Source organism: Mauremys reevesii, linkage group 3 (genome assembly GCF_016161935.1).
Source record: "Mauremys reevesii isolate NIE-2019 linkage group 3, ASM1616193v1, whole genome shotgun sequence".
Taxonomy (NCBI): Eukaryota; Metazoa; Chordata; order Testudines; family Geoemydidae; genus Mauremys; species Mauremys reevesii.
The window spans coordinates 81,813,739-81,835,595 of NC_052625.1; the positions used below are offsets into that span (position 1 = coordinate 81,813,739).

The 21,857-nt window shown below is 42.8% G+C and overlaps 1 long non-coding RNA gene across 4 annotated transcripts in view; it reads right to left on the reverse strand.

Annotated features, from left to right (window-relative positions):
- The window catches only part of LOC120402093, a 62,894-nt gene extending 56,918 nt beyond the window's left edge, over positions 1–5,976 (reverse strand). For all 4 annotated transcript variants that reach the window (XR_005596971.1, XR_005596972.1, XR_005596970.1 and 1 more), the window contains exon 1: positions 5,587–5,976. This is a non-coding gene — a long non-coding RNA (uncharacterized LOC120402093). The remainder of the gene's footprint in view (positions 1–5,586) is intronic.
- Between the last annotated feature and the right edge of the window lie 15,881 nt (positions 5,977–21,857).

Below are 21,857 nucleotides of genomic sequence, written 5' to 3' on the forward strand. Positions count from 1 at the left end.
GAGAATGGGAGACAAAGGTCAAAGGTGTGGTCCTTGCTGTGAAAGGGTTTGAAAGGCTGTATTTCGGAATATGTAGAGAAGTTATGGAATCAAATATTATACATGTCTGATAAGCTCTTAGACAAATGTCAAACCCATAGAAAAGTTTCCCATTGACTTCTATAGCTTATGGATCAGGGCCTAGAATTTTTGAATGCTGACATATTTATGACTGCAAAATATAATCTGTATTTTTTTATGTAAATGTTTTAATTAAATGCTTTCATACTAAATAACTTCATAGCATCCGACGAAGTGGGTATTCACCCACGAAAGCTCATGCTTCAAAACGTCTGTTAGTCTATAAGGTGCCACAAGATTCTTTGCTGCTTTTACAGATCCAGACTAACACGGCTACCCCTCTGATACTTCATAGCATATTGGGAACCTTCATGAGGAAAGATTACTATATAAAAATTGTAAAAGCAGCAAAGAGTCCTGTGGCACCTTATAGACTAACAGACGTATTGGAGCATGAGCTTTTGTGGGTGAATACCCACTTCGTCAGATGCACCCACAGAAGCTCATGCTCCAATATGTCTGTTAGTCTACAAGGTGCCACAGGACTCTTAGTCTGGATCTGTAAAAGCAAACACGGCTACCCCTCTGATACTATATAAAAATTATAATCTGCAAAGTGGTGGTGGTGGGTTGTGGTAGTACCTGTGCGCATCCCTGTTATATACCAAGACCCTGTTGTGCTAGGTGCAGTACATACATAACACAGGTAATCTCTACCTCACAAAGCTTACAATCAATTGCTCATCTCTTATTTTATCCATCAAGTCCTAATTTACTGTGATCCATATTGTGGCTTGGAAAGCCACAGCTGCAGTGGAATGGAGTGGGGTGGGACAGGCCATTTCCCCAGAAGCATTCTGCCTGCAGAGACCAAATGCAAGTAGAAAGGTTTTGGTGGTACTGGAAGAGTGTGCATAGGAATGACAACAGTTACACTGCGTCACTCCGTGCATCATGCACTTCCTCCACTAGCTAGTGCAGAAGAGAATGAGACTATAAACATGTTTTCACTCTGCTTACTAGGGGCCACTGACAGGGTTCAGAGTAGCAGCTGTGTTAGTCTGTATCCACAAAAAGAACGAGGAGTACTTGAGGCACCTTAGAGACTAACAAATTTATTTGAGCATAAGCTTTCGTGGGCTACAGGACACTTCATCGGATGCATGCAGTGGAAAATACAATAGGAAGATATACACACACACACACAGAACATGAAACAATGGGTGTTACCATACACACTCTAACGAGAGTGATCAGTTACAACAAAAAAACTTCAAAAACAGACTCCAAGGAGAGACTGTGAATTGGAATTAATTTGCAAAATGGACACCATTAAATTAGGCTTGAATAAAGACTGGAAGTGGATGTGTCATTATACAAAGTAAAACTACTTCCCCATGTTTATTACACTTTTTTACACACACACACACACACACACACACACACACACACACACACAGTTCCTCACAACTTCTTGTCAACTGCTGCAAATGGACCATTTTGATTACCACTACAAAAAGATTTTTTTTTCTTTCCTGCTGGTAATAGCTCACCTTAACTGATCACTCTCATTAGAGTGTGTATGGTAACACCGATTGTTTCATGTTCTCTGTGTGTGTGTGTATATATATATATATATATTTTCCTACTGTATTTTCCACTACATGAATCTGATGAAGTGGGCTGTAGCCCATGAAAACTTATGCTCAAATAAATTTGTTAGTCTCTAAGGTGCCACAAGTGCTCCTGTTCTTTTTAGGGGCCACTGGTAGCCAACACAAATGAGAGCAGCCTTTACCACAACAATCTGCATGCTGCTGTGGCAATAGGGATTTTGGTTTGCAGCCATTATTAGCATGGACTGGGCTGCTCATTCCTTTGTTTTTAATAGTCTCTTTGGCACAGCTCCTCAAAGGTATTTAGGCACTTAACCCTTGTTAATGCCTTTGAGGATCTGTGCCTTTGTCCCTCCATCTCATTTGTTTACAAATAAACAAAAGCAACTATTTCTATTTATCTTCACCCAAAAAACCCTGTTATTTCTTTTCTTAAAAGGGGGAAGTCCCTAAATAAAAAGGCTTATTTCAAAAATCAGTTAACATTATATAAAAATGAACTCAGCAGTTCTTTGCACATATCACAATCACGGGTTCATGTTTATGGGGGCAGTGGAAGATTAAAGATATTCTTAACTATTCATTTCCTTGTTTTCGATCTCTTGGTTTTTGTAAATGATACGATAGCACAGTGTCACTTAGCAATTTAACTGGCTTTTGAAACAATTTTTGTTTATGGAATGGCCTAGTATATCCATTGTTCATAATTTGAGCAGAGTCACTGGCTTGACACCTGCCATTCACCATAGAATTGCCAAGGCTACAAAGCAAGTCAGGGGCAGATCCAGGACTAGACTGATTCCTAGTTCCATGCATTAAGCACTAGGCCACACACTGCCTCTCAAAGCTAGTATCACTCCAAAGAGCAGTGAATGCAGAGAACTAATGAAATGATCCACCAGGGATAAACCTCACAATGTTGCGGGCGGGGGGGGGGGTTGTTTTTTGTTTTTCACGAACTCCAAATAGTGCGATCAGATGCCTACTGGTGCAACTTGGCAAAGGTGGTTGAGCAAGGCTGTCACATGCAAATAACTTTCTTAATGAACTGCAAAACCATAATTTGTGTCATTTTACTCATTTTAACATTGTGTCAATCAATGTGCTTTAGAATATTCATTTCCATGGGACTCTGCATTTGCAGGAGCACATGTGGCTTGTTGTGGTTTAGTCCAAATCCACACTGAGTTAAAAACTATATGGAAGGTGGTACAATTCTGGACTCTTTAAATTCCACCTGTCTAGCACTAAGGGAGTGTCTTATAATAGTCCCAAAATCTCACTGTTCTTCAATGGAATTGTCTCAGCAGGACAGGTGGGGGTTTTAAAGCCCGAGAACTATATATTGTAGCAAACCCAAGTGGTCAACAGTGTCATCTGCACAAGTCACTTCCCCCTTGGACAATAGCTTTGGATACCCTGAAGTGATCCTGAAATGTGGGCTGAGAGAACATGAGCAAGCAGGGAGTCAATCAGAAGTTGGTGGGAGGGAACTGGCGTGAGGATGAATCTGTCTGTGGTGGGCTGGAGTGAGGAAAACTGAGGGGCTGGGAGAAAATGGTTGGGGTGGTTGGAAAAATGAGAGCAAGGAGTCAGGTAGCCTCAGTTTTGGGCCACAGAGAGAAGAGGAATGGGGCCACAGAGGGGAGTGGTCCTCAAGGGGAAGAGGAGGAGAAGGAGCAGGGGCAGGGCCACAGAGAGGCAGTGCCTCGTGTCCCCGTCCCCGTCCCCCACCCCAGCCCAGTTGGATCAAGCCTCACCTACATCAAAAATCAAGATCTGCTCTGTGAACCACAATGACAGCTGCACTCCTCTGGGACAATGCAGATCTCAAAGCCTAGAATGAGGCATGTGCGAGCTGGGTACAAAGCATTCCCTGAGGGGATCTGACGATGGTGCTATCTTCCAGAGGAGATCAGGCAAATCCAGAATCTGACCATCTTAAGGAAATGTTGCAAAGTCAGTTGAGAAAGCCTTTCCATCACAAGTGACAATCACAATTCAAACATCCCCTTATTCCCAACCCCCTCCTTATGCTAAGCAGAGATCTGACCAGTAAAGGAAGACATGAAATCCACTGGGGCCTTTGCTATTGGGGGTGGGGGCTGGGTTAATATGGAAGTTACTCAGATAGTATAGTAGATAAAGAGGAGGCAAAAACAGCAGGAGCCAGAGGAAGGAAGAAGCTGCCCAAGAGAAGTGAATGCCGGCCTTATTTACTTATAATCTAACTCCTGTATGTTGGGGCGGTGTCAAGACATATCTGTGATTAAATAGAATAGCTTGGGCCAAATCCTAACCTTATTGAAGTCAATGAAGATTTTGCCAACTGATCTGAATGTGACCAGTACTTGACCTCTTATGTTCACCCTCCCTCATGCCCATGAGGAGATTTAGGATGAAATTCCCAGTATTTTGTCTATCTGAAGATTATGTATTCTGCCCATCGCCATCATGTGGAAGCACTTGTGTGGAGTGAAGGGCCTTGCTCTCAGACTGTGGTGAATTCCATCCCCAGTGACTGTTGTTCCTTGAGGATCAAATGGGTTAGCTTCTACCTGTGAAATCCATGAATCCCCGTTCTGGTTTGATAGGATCGTACATAGATTTTATAATACAACATGAAGAAGAAAACAAACAAGAAAATGTAGAGAGAAATATATGTATACACACACTGGGCACACACTTATAGTTCCAACAGTTCCAGATATATTCCTTTTCTTTAAAATGGGGGATTTGGATAGAAACTAGAACCTCTCAAATGGGTAGAATTTCTGAAGGCTGGCTCCTGTGCATGCAAATATACACAAAGTATATTACTGTCAGTGAAGCATCAGAGACAGTGGGTTGCCAAGTGTCCAGTTTTCAACCGAACACCCGGTAGAAAAGGGAACCTCCTCAGCCAGGTGAAAATGAGTGAATGAGAGTGGGTGGGGAGAGTGAGTGACAGAGGGAGGGGGGAAGATGGAGTGAGTGGGGTGGGCCCTCGGAGAAGGGGCGGGGCAAGGGTGTTTGGTTTTGTTCGGTCAGAAAGTTGGCAACCCTACGTAGCCTAACACTTCTCCTAGTTTATAGGTAATGTGTATGTGTAATCTCTAAATGGCCACTGTGACACTGTTGGGATTACCCAAGGGTTCCAGGATGAACCACCATCACCTGCTTATAGCATGAAGGAGCCTTATCTGTGCCCATTGGAGGAAACTTGCCCAAAACTACTGGCCACTGGCAAATTAGGGTGGCTACTTTTCTAATGGCTGGTAACTGGACCCCCGAGGCCCTGTTCCTGCTCTGCTGCTTCCCCCTCCCCCAGTAAAAAACCCCAGACATCAGGGCTTGTCAAATGACACCTGGACCCACAAGCTGAAACCCAGACTGTCTGGGTGAAAACCAGACAGGTGGCAACCCTACTGGCAATGCACTCAGGACTCTGCAAGCCCCATTCTTTTGCTATTTGGGCTAGCAATTGGCATACCCCAGCCCTTAGGCTCCCTGAGTGAGTCCTTGGGGCAGAGCAGAGAGAACCTATGGCTAAATCTATGGAGATAGTTAGCCCCCACAGCCCTGGGGCACAAGTCCCTCCAACCGGTCTGTACTCTCCTGTTTGTTGCACTCAAGCGGACGGTCCTTGACTCCTGGATACCTACAGTGCACACACACACTTGCTGCCTCTGGAAGCAGTGCTCCTGTTCACTAGCTTCACCTCAGTTCAACTCTCTCCTTAGTACACAGCACTTACTTGTGTCTATAGTAAAACTAAACAGAAGCTTATCTGACGAAGTTTAAGATAAAGTTCAAACAGAATCAGTATAGGGATTGGAGACTTGGTTACAGATTTAAAAAAATATAAAATGCAAGCTGGAGCCTGTACTGCTTAGCTAGGAAAGGAACTTGGTAATAAGGTATTTCTCACCCAATGGTCAGTCTGTGCAGCGCTTGTCCGGTGGAGAGAGCTGGGATCCAGTTTTCATGGCACTTGTGGTGGCAGAGTGTTGTCTCCATAATGGATCCTATCTTGTGTGGCACAAGTTGTGCTCTTCTTTGTCCCCTTTATACAGTTCCAGGCCTTTTGTTTCTCTTCATAACCAGGGCCTCTCACTAACTTCAGCTCACCCCTGATGATCCCCCCTATTCAAGATCTTTTTCTTGAGGCTTTTCTGTGCTTTATGAAGGCTCAAACTTGCATGGTCTCTAGACTATGAATACTTCGCCAGGCTGGGTCGATGGATGTCAGTTGTTTTCACTCCTGACTGAGAGACCAACCTGCCCCAGGTGACAGGTTTCACCTCTAGAAGCTTTGGAACACTATAGTCTACATGTTATAGAACTCTTAAAATATTTTCCATACAAACATTCCACAATAACCATGACAACCAGCTTTTGGCAGAGAACACATACAGGGCCCTTCAGTGAGATATTGTGAAGACGGTGATTGCAGGGCAAACATGTCTGCCTAGGCAACATGCCATCTAGGCAAGTCACTGGATAGACTCAGGATTGTGCACTCTGGCCTCCCCAACTCCATGGTCTGTTGCCCACATGGGTTGCTTGGGTCACATCTACTTATATGAAAATTTGCACAAGAAAGCTACCAGGGTATTTTATTTGTATTGCAGTAGCATGAATCAGAGCACCAATGTGCTAGGCACCGTATAAGCTTATAACAAAAGACAGTCCCCGCTCCAAACAGCTTACAATCATCCCTGCTTGTCAACTGGAGTGACATCAAGGAATGACTGCAGTTGCCATCACTTACATTTTTCTTTTATTAACCATTAAAAAGCAATGAACTTCTTGACATAATGGAGGCCCTGAGATCAAACAAGTGCTAGTGCTATCATGACATGGACTCTAATTGCATTAATAGCAATTGGGCCATCTAGCCTGCTGTGGCTTTGAGTCACTAATTGCACACTTTGTTTCGTCTTTAAAAAAAAAAAAGTCCTAAAACGCTCATGGATTTTGAAGCTTCCTAAAGAGCTGTCAGTTCAGTTTATCGTCCGCTGTTTCTTTACTTAATTCCATAGGAACAAGTGGGCCTCATTAATAGCTCAATTGATGGAATAAAGGCATTCTTTGTGTGAATGGAAACTGGGACTTTCCTAGAATCCTGTTTTGAAGGGAAGTCATAATTTGATGAAAGATGTACAAAGGGAAAGTATTGCAATGCATTTTCCTCTCTTCCCTTTTCCTGTTGTCCAGGTCCCACAATCATGCTGACTAGTCCTTCCTGCCTGACTTGAAATAGCTATCGCTTTATACCACACCCATCACTGTAGTATCTGAGTTCCTGAGAGCTCTCTAGCACTCTAGAAAGAAACGGAAGGTGGCTCCTTCTCTTCAGGAGGTGAGCAACCCTCCCGGCCTCTGCCAGGCTGGAAAGTTGGAGACACGGTAACTTCTATCTAGAGCAATGCAGTAGTCTGCCTCCAGATTAACAACCAGGTCTTGAGTCTCCTCCTTTATTGCCCACAGAAAGCATCCTAAGAAACATCAGGCCAAATTCACCCCCACCACAAGGTGATAGAACACAAATAAAAGCAATGGAAAGTGCACCAACTTATGCCAGCTTGTTTGCAGCACTAGTGTAATGCTGACAGACCCCAATTGTCAACGGGCAGGATCAAACCTGGGACCTCTGCAGCTAAATGCCACATGGCTCTTAACTAAGGGTGTAGCAGTCTCATTCTGCTCTAAGTGCCACTAGAGGGGACAGAACACTAGACCCAGGAGGTGTGTGGGTTACACTAGCACCATCAGTGCCTAAGCTGTGGTAGCTCTCTTCTTACCAGTCCCATATACCCATAATATATTAGCTCCTAATTTTGCTTTCCTATACCTCCAGCTACTATGACATAACTAAAAATGGAGATTGGTCACATCAGCTATTCCTGCTCCTTAGCTGTACCTCCACTGATGTCTGAAACCGACTTGAGTTGCTAGGGCACTTACATCAGTTTTTGAGACAAGTTTTTTCCTAGTTATCACTTGATACAGTACTGTAGGTAATCTTGCTGCTGTTCACAAGAAGTTAAACGCAGGTGGTAGTGTGATAAGAGCTTCCATAAATGGAAAGAAAAGCCTGGCTCAAGGCTTTTCATGTGACTGACAAGTTTTGTTTCCTTTAACATGCTACGACTGGCAAAGAAATATCACACGGTCAGTGAGATGAGGAGTGTTACCGAAGGATGGGCCTCCCATGCGCCAAACCCCATCCTAAAAGAAATGTTTCTGAGATTTGAAAAAGTTCAGTTAATAACATTATTTTTCATGTTTGTGCCTTTCTGAGTTCTGGCTGGGGGATGGAAAAGAGGGTGTTCTTGTGATTGGTATGAGATCTCCAGGCCAAACTGTCAGACGCAAGAGGTCCAGGTATGTCTGTTACGTTTTTTTCATCATCCAAGAGCAACCATATACTTGGAATCAGAATAAACTTTGATTTTAGAGCAAGAGGAACAGCAAAATAAGCAAACAGAAGAGAAGTCTCCAAGAGAAAGCACTGTGTATGCCCATCTTCTGTAAGACAGTACATCAACTTTGTCTCACAAAATGGCAGCTCTCCTTGCTGCCAGAGCAACACATTGGAAATGTACAGGTGCAGTACAGAGAAAACAGACATGATTGTTACACAGCTACACTCACAGCAAAAGGGGGGGCAAGTAGCAGAGGGATAGCTCAATGGTTTGAGCATTGGCCTGCTAAACCCAAGGTTGTGAGTTCAACCCTTGAGGGGGCCACTTAGGGACCTGGGGCAAAAATCAGTACTTGGTCCTGCTAGTGAAGGCAGGGGCTGAACTCAATGACCTTTCAAGGTCCTTTCCAGTTCTAGGAGATAGGTATATCTCCAATTATTACAAAATTAAATTAAAAAAGCTTCAGATAAACAACTGAATAGCTGGTTGTCTTTCTAAACTCAATTGCCAAACCCTTTGAAGTTCTCCTACCCATGAGCCAGAGTCTCATCTGGTTTAAACAGGTGTAGGTCCATTGTAAACAAAGCCAGTTTATACCACTTGAGAATCTGACTCACAGTAGTCACACTGAAGATGACTATATTTGATTTCTATTAAAGGGAGGGCTTGGACTGGGGCAGGGAATAGATAGGATGCCTCCAAGTTTAACAACTTTTTCCTATTTCTCTAATTTCCCAGTAAATATCCACTAGAAAAAGCATTTTTTGTTGTGGGATTGTTGTGTAACCCTAAGACTTCTTTGTCATCACATAATCAAAGCAATTGATCTATAATTAATTAATTGTCACTCAACGTATGGGCTATACTGTATGGGTCTTTCAAGTTAATGAGAAGACTCTGCTATTTTTACACCCAGCCTTTGCTCAACCTAGAATGGCAAACCAATCCTATTGGCTAAATTATCACCTATTTTTTGTGTGTGTGCGTGTCTTCCTTCAGTTTCTTCTGATTCTTTCTTAAGAGGGATTTTGTGTGTAATTGTTTCTCACAATGAAGATTTTAATATCGTTAAAGATCTTTGGTGCCAGACACTTTTACCTGGTGTAAGAAGTCACATCTCCACTACAATCAAAGAGCTGCACTTAGGACTGAATTTGACCCAACCAAAGTTTCAGCAAAGAGTTGTGGCAAGCCAGCTTCTCATCTTCTCTGTAAGAGCCACCAAGAGTGTGTGGTTCTAGTCACTAAGACAACCAGGATATTTCATTTGAAAGCTTCACCTGCAACACAATAGCTCTGTATCCCCTGTAGTGATCCTGAAGTATGTTCCCAGCCAACCCTTCAATCTATAGATTTCTGCCCTAGAGGCAAAAAATGCTGCCTGCTGAGCTGTTCTACCAGAAAGAGATTGAATTAAAAAATTTTTACACACATTAAATTTATGCTTTCTTACATTGTGCGCCCTGTGCAGCAGGTACCTTACTGAGAGGCAACTGTCCTATTAGCATAACATCTTAAACCCTGAAATGCTTTGCATGTGCATGCTTCATTCTTACTATTCATTGTCAGGTCTGAAAACAGCTCCTTTTGACAAAGGAAAGGCACCGAGATAAACCACTGTGGTGATGGTGGTTGTCCACAAACCAGCAAGACAACTTATTTTTAACACATCATTAATTCATTCAATAAATTATATTAAAAGAACATTATGATTGACGCATGAAAATAGAAGGGAATGTGTTATATTTAACTGATGCTTTGTCTCTACAGCCTATTCTTGTTTCCATCCATGCATAGAAAGGGCGTGCTTTCAGCCTAAAATAGCTGTTCTTTTCCATCAAGTAAAAAAAAACAAAAAATGAATGAAAGTCAGACCGCCAGGAGAGAGCACAGTATGTACACTTACTCTATCTCAGTCTGTAGCCACTGTCAGCAAAAGGGCTACTGTTTCTGTGTCAGGAGGTTGCTTAGAAATGTAGAGGTGCAGTACATAGAAAATTAAAAGCCTCAGTTTTCTAGTAATATACACGTCCAGAAACAAAAGCATAGTTCAGAGTAGGGATATGCCATACAGTAAATTGTCCAACATCAAGATGCGGTAGTCCATAGTGATCCTTTTTGTGCTTTCTGCCTGCCTAGGTATTGGTGTACTATATGTCTGACTAACAAACGTACTGGAGCCTGAACTTTCGTGGGTGAATCCTGAGGTTCAAGTACACCTATTGATGGGCAAATCTCAAAAGGCTTGGAGGTTCCACTCAGAGAAACAACTCAAAATTCAGAAAATACATTGTGGTAAACAGAGTTATGCTGGAAAATATATCAAAACTGGTTCTGCTGAGGGATTTGCTCTACTTCCCGCTATAGATCAGGCCTGAAATACTACAAGAAGAACTGTGTCTCATGGTATTTTACTGATCCTTCCACCTCTAGACAGTGCATAGAACTGCCAGTGTATGAAGCTGAACAACGACGAAGGAAACTTAACAGAACTTTAATTGGAAAATTCTTTAGGTCTGAATAAAGCTTTGGTTGAGGATTTGGAAGGAGACTTTTTTTTTTTAATCTGAACCAATTCACCTATTCCTACTCTCTTCTGTCAATTGTTGGACTATTAGACACTAGGAGTAAAATCCTGGCCTCACTGAAATCAACAGGATTTCTGCCACTGATTTCAATAGGGCCAACATACCCTAGAGCAGTGGCTCTCAACCTCTCTAGACTACTGTACCCCTCTCAGGAGTCTGATTTGTCTTGCGTACCCCCAAGTTACACATCACTTAAAACTACTTGCTTACAAAATCAGACATAAAAATACAAAGGCGTCACAGGACACTTTCTCATTTTTATTATATTCTAAAATAAATCAACTGGAGTATAAATATTGTATTTACATTTCAGTGTATAGTATACAGAGCAGTATAAACAAGTCATTGTCTATATGAAATTTTAGTTTGTACTAACTTTGCTAGTGCTTTTTACGTAGCCTGTTGTAAAACTAGACAAATATCTAGATGAGTTGATGTACCCTCTGGAAGACCTCTGCATAACCCTGGTTGAGAACCACTGCCCTAGACGACTAATTCAGATCTGGATTATGTGGCTACAACTACACAGTCAATGGAACTGCATTTCTTTACACCAGGGCTGAATTTTGGCTCCAGAGTATGGAGCCAGGCAAGCAAAAGCTCCCTGTTCTTCAAAGAAAGGAGAATACAACCACTGTCACTGCATTTTCTTGTTCAGAATAGCAAAAGTTTCCCATGATTAAAGTAATCAGATCAAGAAAGATCTGAATTGCCACTAACTGTGGGCAAACTTTAAAAGGTTCAGAGGTTTACTTTGGCTGAGATCATCTCCAAAAAATTTGAATGCTTAGCTTAAGCTCATTTTAGTCAAAGCTTTGAGAACTGGCATACTGAAAGCCAAATGTTATCCTGGTGTGGATTAAAGCAACTGCATTATGAACCCCTCAGAGCCCAGATACTGTAGTGGAAATGGTAAAGAAACCTTAGCTAGAGTCACACCAACATAAGATTCTCTTGTTACTTCCTTTTAAAAAGAATTTTGATCTAAACTCTTTGCTCGGTCTCTTACTGTGTGCACCTTCCATGACGCTCCAGACACATCAGCTAGAGGAAATGAGGCAATCTACACTATATAGAACAGGCAGACATCAGTCTCTTCTCATCAATTTATACAACACCTGAGAAAGGATGACCATATCCCCTTATCATTTAGAGCAAACCTCACAGACACAATAGAATTGTAGGTTATACTCTGTAGTCTTCACAGGTATCATAATGTGAAGAAACCAAATATTGGACTTTATTTTCCTTTACCCTTTGGAAGAAAACATTCTACTGTAATGAACTAGCTATTGTGTATGTGTTGCATGGCCTTGTCAGGAATGGAATTAGAACTCTTCAGCTGTGTGACACATACTGCTGCTATCTAAAGCAGATTCTCCATTCAAATGATGGAGCCCTTTGCTTTTGGAGGAGGAGGAGGATGTGAGCATTACACCTGCTTGCTACCATGAAGTTCAGCACAGTGAGAACAATGATGATATCCTCGGAGGATAGGCGGCCAGATTTACCATAATTATCTGCCTGAAAGTAGATGGCTATAAAATATAGCAGGTGATGTAATGAGAATACCACTGCTAAACATCCTAAAAGTGTGTTTAGACATTTTCAAGTGCATATTTTAAACATTTAGATTATGCACAGAAGATTTAATGTATGTTTGCTACACAGTAACATAAACCTATTGCATATTACTCATCATGAACACTGGCTCCCTAAGACAGGTTCTAATGGCTCCTCCTACCTTATCCTTGCATGCCTCTGGGTGCAGAAGCCCCTCCACAAATCTGAACCATCACTGCTCCTCTACGGAGTTTTGGAGCAGGCTGCTCAACAGGGCTGGACTAGACCTGGCTGAAAAAATGTGTTCATCATGTTTTTAGATTGAAAATTGCCCCTACCCCCACCCCCACCTCTTTTAAAACCAAAACTTTGTGAGGAAAACTTTTGTTTTGTTTTTAACTTTCCAATTTTTCTTGACCAAAAAACATGAAAACCAAATTATGACATGTTTCTGGTTTTCTCCTTCTCTCTGCCCATCCCCTTTTCTTCCCTTTTTCCATCTTGCCAATGGGAGTGGGGGAAGGAGGAGGGGAGGAAAAAAGGGGGAAATGTGAGTAGGGGGAGCCCTCAACACTTCCAATTTTTCATTTTTAATTAAAAAAACCTCAATTTTCAATTTTTGTTCATGAAATGAAAAGGGTGGATGGGTGTGAGAGAAATACGCTTTAGTGACCATCTCTAGACTCGACACCTTGTGTAACCTGAGTTGCAGCTCTCTGGGGTCTCTGTCCATAGAAGAGCAGACTGAGGAAGCAGAGCAGTGCCTAGAAGATTCCCCAGTATTGATCACCCTGCCTAGGAGTTATGCCGACTTCCAGTTGCTACTATACCCCATTGGCTGTGGCAGTCACCAGAGAGACATGTCAACAACACAACAACTGGATTCAAACCTCTGATCAATAAGGGAAAGGTTCCATGGCCCTTACCAATCTTTTGAGCCCTGTACTGCTTCTAGAATCATCATTTTAATATTTCAAGTGAAGATTCTCTTTTAAATATACTAATTGAGTAGAGACAGAGAGTGTGTGTGTGTCTATAATAGGAAGGATTAGGGAAACGGTAAAGCACAGTAGATCCAAACCCAAGTTAATTTAATAGTGGTTAAACAAACACTTAGAAAGAAAAATTCCTTCCAATAGTATCTTTCATTTTCAAGCTGTGAGTCAGAGATGAAAGCAGCTGGAAGGGAGCAGGGAAGCTCTTTCGAATGTTTCCTTTGGGGAACACGGTCTCCAATAATCCTTTTTTTTTTAAACTGTGTGGCATTTCCTACAAGTTTGAGAGTTGTTGACATGTCATGTTTTCAAAGCAGGCATAAATGGAGGTGAGTGTGGCTGGTATTACAATGGCTGGAATACTGCCTTATTACACAGAGCAGGAGCCTCAGCTGCTGTAAATCAGCCTAGCCCCACTGACTTCAGGTTTTTCATTAGCTGAGCATCTGGCTCAGGGTTCTTAGACTGTGGCTTGGCTAGTCAGTATAGGAACGGGGGGGAAAACCAACACCCAGTAGACGGTATTCCAATCAGCACATTAATTAATGGCTGTCACAAGACTGCTCGGGCTCTTAAAGACAAGAGGAAGGGATTGAGTCAAGTTTTTAATGTTCCACGTTGGAAATCTGTTAAGGGATCAACTTCTTTGGAACTGGCAGTCAGTTGACACGTTACCCAAAGGTCATGGTGCTGCAGTGAGCTGCCTTTGTGGAGATGGCAATTTGCCATCCCACAAGAAAACAAACATTATGAATGAAAGCAGTCATATAAAGAAGGTGAATACAAAGAGTCACCAAGCCATATGGGAGAGATTACCTTTTCATGCCAACACCCCTCTGCGTTTGGCCCGCAAACTTTTGTCTTTCTCTCTCTCTCTCTTTCTTTTTTTTTGGTTACATTTTAAGCTTAGACTCTCTCTCCCTCTGACTTATCACCTTTACCTTTCAGTTGAACTGGAGATTGCTGATGTTGAGAACGGGTGTATAGGATCAGATAAAATAGAAACCAACCCAAAGAAACTCTGACCCAATTTGTGACCAAAACTTCTGGGAATCCTCAATAATTGGGGTACTTCTGCACTTCCTGGAATCGTATGGGACTAAAACAGAAATACTAAAATACCATGCAAAATGCTATAAAGTTTTATAACTATGTAATTCTTTGCAAATGATATACCTTTTAAAATTATCCATAAGCTGGTCAGATGCCTGGAAAGTTCTCTTTCCAAATTTTCAAGCTGGCCTCTAAAGTTCCACAAGCAAATCTGGTCCCTTTGGAGTTAATGGAGTAATTCATGTTTGCCTTGGCTTGGGCCTATTGCATGCACAGCAATTTGTGGGTACAGAAAGGTGTTTGCATCTGCAAATCAGGTAGAGAAATATGTGCATATCTGATTTGCATCTACACTTGCCTATTTGCAAATGCAAAATGGGTGTGTGCAATTTCAGAAACGAGGTTTGAAAATCTGACCCATAGCAATTGTGCAGGAGATCAGGATATTTAGCAAAATTTGCAGAGTGTGCAGTTACCCCATCTAAATTAGAGCTCACCCTTAAAGGCATACCAGGCAGTATCACGCGTGAGGGATTAATACTGGTAAATTTGAAACTACACAATCTCTTTTCATGATGGAAATGGTCCTTTGGTGCTAAAAATAGCTTAAGGCCCAGATTTTTAAAGGTATTTAGGCATAGGTGCACTCAGTGTTGCACCACCTAACTGACTTAGGAGCCTAATTGCATTCTCAGAAAGGATTTAGGCACTTGAGCAGCCTAAATCCTTTTTGAACATGCAATTTAGGCTCCTAAATCAGTTGGGGGGGTGCAATGCTGAGCACTGCAATGCCAAAGTACCTTTAAAAATCAGGGCCTGAGGGCCAGAGGGTGGGGCTCTACAAGCCAAATTCTACCCTGACTTTCACCCCATTTAACCCCTCTGACTTCTCTGGACTTGCAGGGGGTATCTGCAAAGAACTTGCTCTATGTGTGAAGTTCTAAAGTATTAATCCACTAAACCCCAGCATTGTATTAATACTTTTCATGGTAAGTGTGAAACTTCATAGGGAATGATGCACCCATCAAATGTAATTTAGACCTTCTTTTGATACACCTGACATGCCAGACCCTTTGCTTAGTTGCAATTCCTGCACTTAAAATAAAATGATTAGGACTATGTCAAGTTTTCTGAGAGAAATTGGGGAGCAGATCTGTGCTGGAAAAGCTGTGAAAGGATATTACAGCCTGAAACTGATCATAAAAGACAGGCAAAGATTACCGAATTCCAAACAGGGGAAGGGATTAAGGAAGCAAAAACTGTAAAATAACACACTCTTTGAAATGTAATTTTGTTTGTGTTTCATTTTTACTGGCTACATTTACTCTATGCCGCTCCTTGGATCCTCATAAACTACGGTGACATCAATTGGTGGAGACACAGAGGATTAACTTGCAGACAGTCCATTGCAAACTTCAACCTCTCCTTAGTGGTTTGAACAGAACTCAGTTTTTATAAGAGCAACTGGTGGGGAAACATGTCACTGTTTTGGGATGTTGGTTTTTTTCATTGCTTTCTTTCTATGGTAACAGGAGATGTAAGAACAGTTGAAGTCCTAAAATCTCTGTGAAACATGAGAAATACTGTCACCCGCACGAGTGTCAAAAGTTTACACTAGATTCCTTGCCACAAAGACAAAATCCATGTCACACGGGCCACAAAATCCAGTCTAGGATTTATCTGTCTGAAGTGTCAGAAAGGAAGAGAGGTAAGCCAACAAACAGAAGAGTTTAGTGCCTTGTGTGAGGGCTAGCTGCTTGGATTAATGCAGTATGGGTTGGTTCTGGTAATAGAGTAAACTGGTTCTATCTGCTTTTTTGAACTTGTCCACATTGTGTGGACACAGCAATAACTAAATCCCCGCAAATCCAGCAAATTCTGGGATGGAGTCTGGAATGTGTGTATGTGAGGGTGGGGGAACTGTTAATCTTGTTTGATCTAAAATCTAAGGAATTTTCCCAGGTCCTTATAAAGACATCTCCCTTGATCCATTAACTCTCTCTTGGAAAAATAAGCAGGAGAGCTTCACATGGATGATGGTTCTTACCTGAAATGAGCACCAGGTAATACCTTGATTTGGGAGCAATAAGAGACCAGTTAGCAGTAGCATTAAGATTGCTTCATACCCACTCTGGTGGTGTAAAAGCATGTAATCCCCTGCAGGGAATACCACCTATGTAAGGGAGTTCCCCCTCCAGCACACAGCTAGTGGGATGGCTCTGTGCCAGAGGTCGGGAACCTCTGAGAAGTGATGTGCCGAGTCTTCATTTATTCACTCTAATTGAAGGTTTCGCGTGCCAGTCATACATTTTAACATTTTTCGGTCTCTTCCTATAAGTCTATAATATATAACTAAACTATTGTTGTATGTAAAGTAAATAAGGTTTTTTAAATGTTTAAGAAGCTTCATTTAAAATTAAATTGAAATGCAGAGCCCCCAGACCGGTAGTCAGGACTCGGGCAGTGTGAGTGCCACTGAAAAATCAGCTCGCGCGCCGCCTTCGGCACACATGCCATAGGCTGCCTACCCCTGCTCTATGCCATCATCACTGCCCTGAGTGAAGGGGACATGCCAGAGGTGAGAAGGGGCAAGAAAGGGGCTGGAGTGAAGTGTGCTGTGTGGCTATTCTCTGCTTTCTGCAGCTCAGAGGGGTCCAGAGGATGCTCTAACTTAGAGGTTCTCAACCTATTCTGTAGTGTGACCCTATGCTACAACCAAAACTTTGAAACCATCTAGCCATAAGGAAAAGGAGTGTGGTTGTGAGCCCTATTGGGGTAGCAGTCCCCAGCCAGGTTGGAACCCACCCTTTAACTGGCCTAGCAAGGCTCACAATACAGGGGGAGCAAAAGATGGCTTAAACCTACATTTGTCCCCCTCACTGTTAATGTGCCAAACACAGGAATGAAGCAACTCTGATCAAAACCTGAGGGCCTAACCCCTGGGCTATGGCTCATGCTACGGCAGTTCAAATGACTCAGTTGAGTAGCATGGGGGAGAGGGGGTTGGATTTGTTTGTTTTGTTTTGTTAGGAGGAACATAAATTAATTCCCTGTGAGGAGATCAAAACCAGGAAATATTTAAATAGGACTTCCTACCCAGTGTGAAATGCAAATCCTTTTCATCATAGCAAACTAAGTGAGCTAAACAATAGTGCAGTGAAACAGATTATGCAATGAAATTGGATGTGATCAAAGCTGATTTTCATTTTTAATTAAGATAACAAGGTACCTGGATTAAGGAAGCTGGTGGTAACTAACTGCTTAAAGAAACACAAACATTTCCTATAACCAGCACCTGAAACTGATTGATTTAACATTCTTCTTGAACAGCTTTTTCCAGAGACTAATTTCTTATAGCAGGGCAGGGATTATGGGATTCCCTCTGAGGTAGCTCTCCCTTCTATCTCCCCCCAGTATAATGTCTGCTGATCCTATTAAAAGTGTGTGTGTGTGTGTGAGAGAGAGAGAGGAAATGCCAGCATAAAGTTTGCTTGTGTAATTCAACAAAAGTTCAGAAAACCTGTAGTGCCAAATTTTCTCCTGGTAGCAATTGGTGCAGCTCTACTGAAGGTAACAGAACTGTGACCGCTTACACCAACAAAAAATTAGGCTGATAGACCAACAAAATTTGATCCCGTCTATAGTTTTTGTGGACCATCCTATAAAATTCTGTAACAGAGACATAATTCTCTATTTCTCAAAACTGTTTAATTAAACTTATAGAAAGGTTATTTTCTGTTACTGGAAAATCTTATAGCATGTATCTGTGATAGCCCAGAACGCATTATGCTGAAGTATCAATAGCAATCTTGCAGCCAGCAAGAAGACTTTTTGCAGGAGCTATTCAGAATTTTTTTTTAAAGTTTGTTTAGATTTATTGCTCTTCTGAGTGCCCCCTATAGCCTGATTGGTGGACTTAATTCAATGTTCACATTCCCTTCACCAGTCACTTTTGGAATCACACTGTTCACTCAGCATTAACCTTTCCTTTAGTAGCACTAAAATTCTAAAAAAAACCCAACCTACATTAAATAGGTTAGCCTATACTCGCATATTACATAGGCGATATTTATGGGGAGGAGGTTGTTTTTAGAAAGCTTTTCTCTAGGAGCTGTGATTGCTTTTTTTGACTGAGTCATTTTATGAAGTGAAAAATAGCTTAATCAGGACAGGAACTAACTTTGTACCACCTGGTCTTTCGAGATCTATAAAGGGAGACATAGATGGGGATTTCATTTTACTGTAGTCTAATCTACAACCACAAACCTGCTGCATCATGTGTGTGTGTGCGCGCGCGCTCATTTGAGGCAGCCTGTCTTTGATTCAGGTATTGATGCACTGCATACTATGTGGGTCACATGATCTGTTTATGAGCTGTGCGTATAAGTAGTGGTTAGCTTTCTTTTAAAACTTCATCCGTTTTTTCAAAGTGAATTCAGTGCTTATTAATGGCCTGATCTAAAGCCCATTGAAGTCAACAGGACTCTTTCAACTGACTCTTAAAGATCGAGAGTGATAACTGTGGAGACTGGGGTTCTCTACCACAGCAGCAGTGCAAGGTTCTTCCTACCACTGTGTCTCAACTGTGATCTGCAAAGACCTTCTCTCACCAGGAGAAGATAGATCAGTTTAGACACTCATTCAGTCTTTGGCCTTTCTGCTGAGGTTTCCTCCAATTAAAGATCGGTGTGATGTTGCCTTTGGTGATGTGGCACTTGCCATCTAGGAATAGAATGGAGATCCACACTCATTCCCCACACAGCACCGAATAGGCATTAGGAGGTAAATGACTTTCACCCCACATCAACTGGCTCTGGTCTAAAACCATTGATGTACAGGTCTGTTTATCATTTTCAGCCCTGGCCTTGACTCTTCCAGGCACCCAACTTTAGCCCATTTTTCATGAGGTTTCACCTTTTATTGCTGTAAAACGTTAGCCCAATTAAAAAAAATCCAAGCTTAGAAAAATACAGCCAGCAAGAGAGATGTTTAGAACAATGAACAATGTGATTTCCTTCAACTTGGGTATTTTTTTGCGCAGAGACTGGTGAAAGGCTGGAAGAAGTAAATCGCAGATCAATAGAGGCCACAGTGTGCTGTTACTCATTAGCATTCTGGGAGCACAGAGATGATATCAAACCTCAGCCCCCTGTTCCAGTAAAAAGAGCCTACTGATACCCTATATGCTGCCAACAGTGAGTCATTCATCTCTATGTCCGGCTTTCACAACAAAATGATTCAATGTTTGCAAAGGAAAGTTCGGATTACAAACATTACCGTCTTTCAGCACCACTAGCCTCATTGCAACATACAGCACGAGGTTGTGTCCTGGATGATATTCACCAGTACTGTAAATCAATGGAGCTGCATCCAGATCCCCAGCACCTATACCAGTGATTTGGCTGATACATTTAAGCTGAGTGGGTCATTTAGAGTGAGGTTAAATGCTGCAACATGATCACTGTGCTGTTTCATGTTTTTTCTTTAACCAAGCATCAAATTCAGACATGGTGTAAACAGGAACAACTCCCACTAAAAACCCATCAGAGTTCTGCCTGCTTAAGCTAGGGGCTGAATTTGAACCAGGAACTCCCAATCACATTTGCCCTGTCTGAAGGTCAGTAGATGTCTTTCTAACTGCCAGACCTGTGACTTTAACCTGATGTATCAGGAAAAAAGTGGAGCTGTGTCTTTCTCTTCAATTAGTGCAGCAACAGCCCTAAAGAGGCTGCAAGTTGCCTGTTTTGTTGATGATGCAGAAGACAGAATAGAAGCCATCTTGCTTTTTCATACCTCCACTGGCTGGGCAGTTCTAGTTTCTGTCAATAAACATATAGGATTCAAAAGTCTCCCGGGAGAAGATCTGCTGGTTCAGAAGGTGCTGTTATTACAAAGGGGAAAGTCCTGGAGTACCCTTCTTGTCCACCGGAGACCACAGATTCAGCAGATTTGATGCAGTTCCGCTGTTCTGAGGGGAATGAGCCATGATTTGGGGAGCTGGAAAGGAGTAGGGGTGGGGCCAATGGATCTGCCACCTCCCAAGTCATTGACTCCTGCAGGAACAGAAGAGCCTTCTGAAGTTTCAGCAAGTGCAGGAGGGCACAGTCTGGGAGAGAGCAGGGGAGTGTTCTTCCTCACCACACGCTCATGCAGTCACACTGCTCCAAGCCTGGATTCTTGAGCGGAAAGCAGGATGGGTAGAAGATTTTTCCTGGCCCTTCTTCCACACCTTAAGCACTTCTCTTACATTGTTTGCAGCAGCTGTGGTTTCTGTAGCTCTCTCCAGCAGCCATAAGTGCAGACAGACAGTAAAATAATTGGATTAAGTATTGGCTTCTTCCTGTCCAGGCTATGTACAGAGTGACCTGGACCACACAACTCCAAAGAAAAGACAGGAGAGGATGGGCAATAATTTTTAAAGGCAAAGTACCCTGTGCTGTTTTTAAGTACTTTTAAAAAAGTCAGAGTAAAATGTCTGTTTTCTAAGACTTTACATGTTTGGGGCCAGATCCAAAATGGGTGTAAATCAACATAGCTACACACTAATCTATGGTGCTGTGCTGATTTACATCAGCTGAGAATCTGGCCCTTAAAGTTTCGAATGTGCAAGGAAGTGTCCAGACTTACCAGTACCTTCATGGCCTTGTTTGAGTTAACAAAAAGGTCGTGCTCTACAGCCAGCAGCGTGCAGGTAAATCGCCAGGGTGCTTCTACCAGATGTTGAGGCAGCTGACTTGCTGTATGTTTCATGCATGAAGGACTGTGGTGGGGTGATGACTCACCAGCACAGTGCCCCACTCCTGGTTGTCCAGGGAATTAGCTCTCCAGCCTCCAAAGCGCCCTCTGCAGGCTGGTGTCTCGCCTGCCACTGGCCCTATGTTCTTCCCAGACCCCGGTTCCCTTTTCCCAAGGGTTCTGCCCACCGCAGTACCCCCTCACTCTGGGTCTCCCCTCCCAGGGGAACCCCCTATACCCACTTTGCCTCAGTGGCTACTGCCAGTCATCATCTAGCCCCTGCTCCTTGGGACAAACTGCAGTTTGTAAACCACACATCATCGGCAAAGGGGGTTGGACCAGTTGCCTCTGCCTATATCTGGGCTGCCCCTCTGCAGCCTTAGTACCCTTTTGTGGGTCCTTAACTAGGCCTGCAGCCTGGGCTTTGCTAGGCTGGAGTTCCCCAACCCTTCCCCAGCACTACCCCACCCTAGGTACCCTCCTCAGCTTCCCAGGCAGCCAGGCCCTTCTCTCTCTGAGAAGCTAGAAAGAATGTCTCCTACAGTCTCTGGCCCTCAGCCCTCTTATAGGGCCAGCCGTGGCCTGATTGGAGCATGGCCCCACCTGTGGCTGCTTTCCCCCAATCAGCCTAGCTTTTTGCCCACCACAGCCCTTTCCCACCTCCCCTTAGGCTGGGGGGGGATCCGTTAGCATGGGGCGGGCTTCCGCCCACCCCCTCTCCCGGATAACCCAATAGTACAGCCCTTTCCCAGGGCGGATAACCCAATAGTACAGCCCTTTCCCAGGGCTGTTTTAAGGTACAAGGATCCAGCAAATTATTTGACATTTAAACAATAT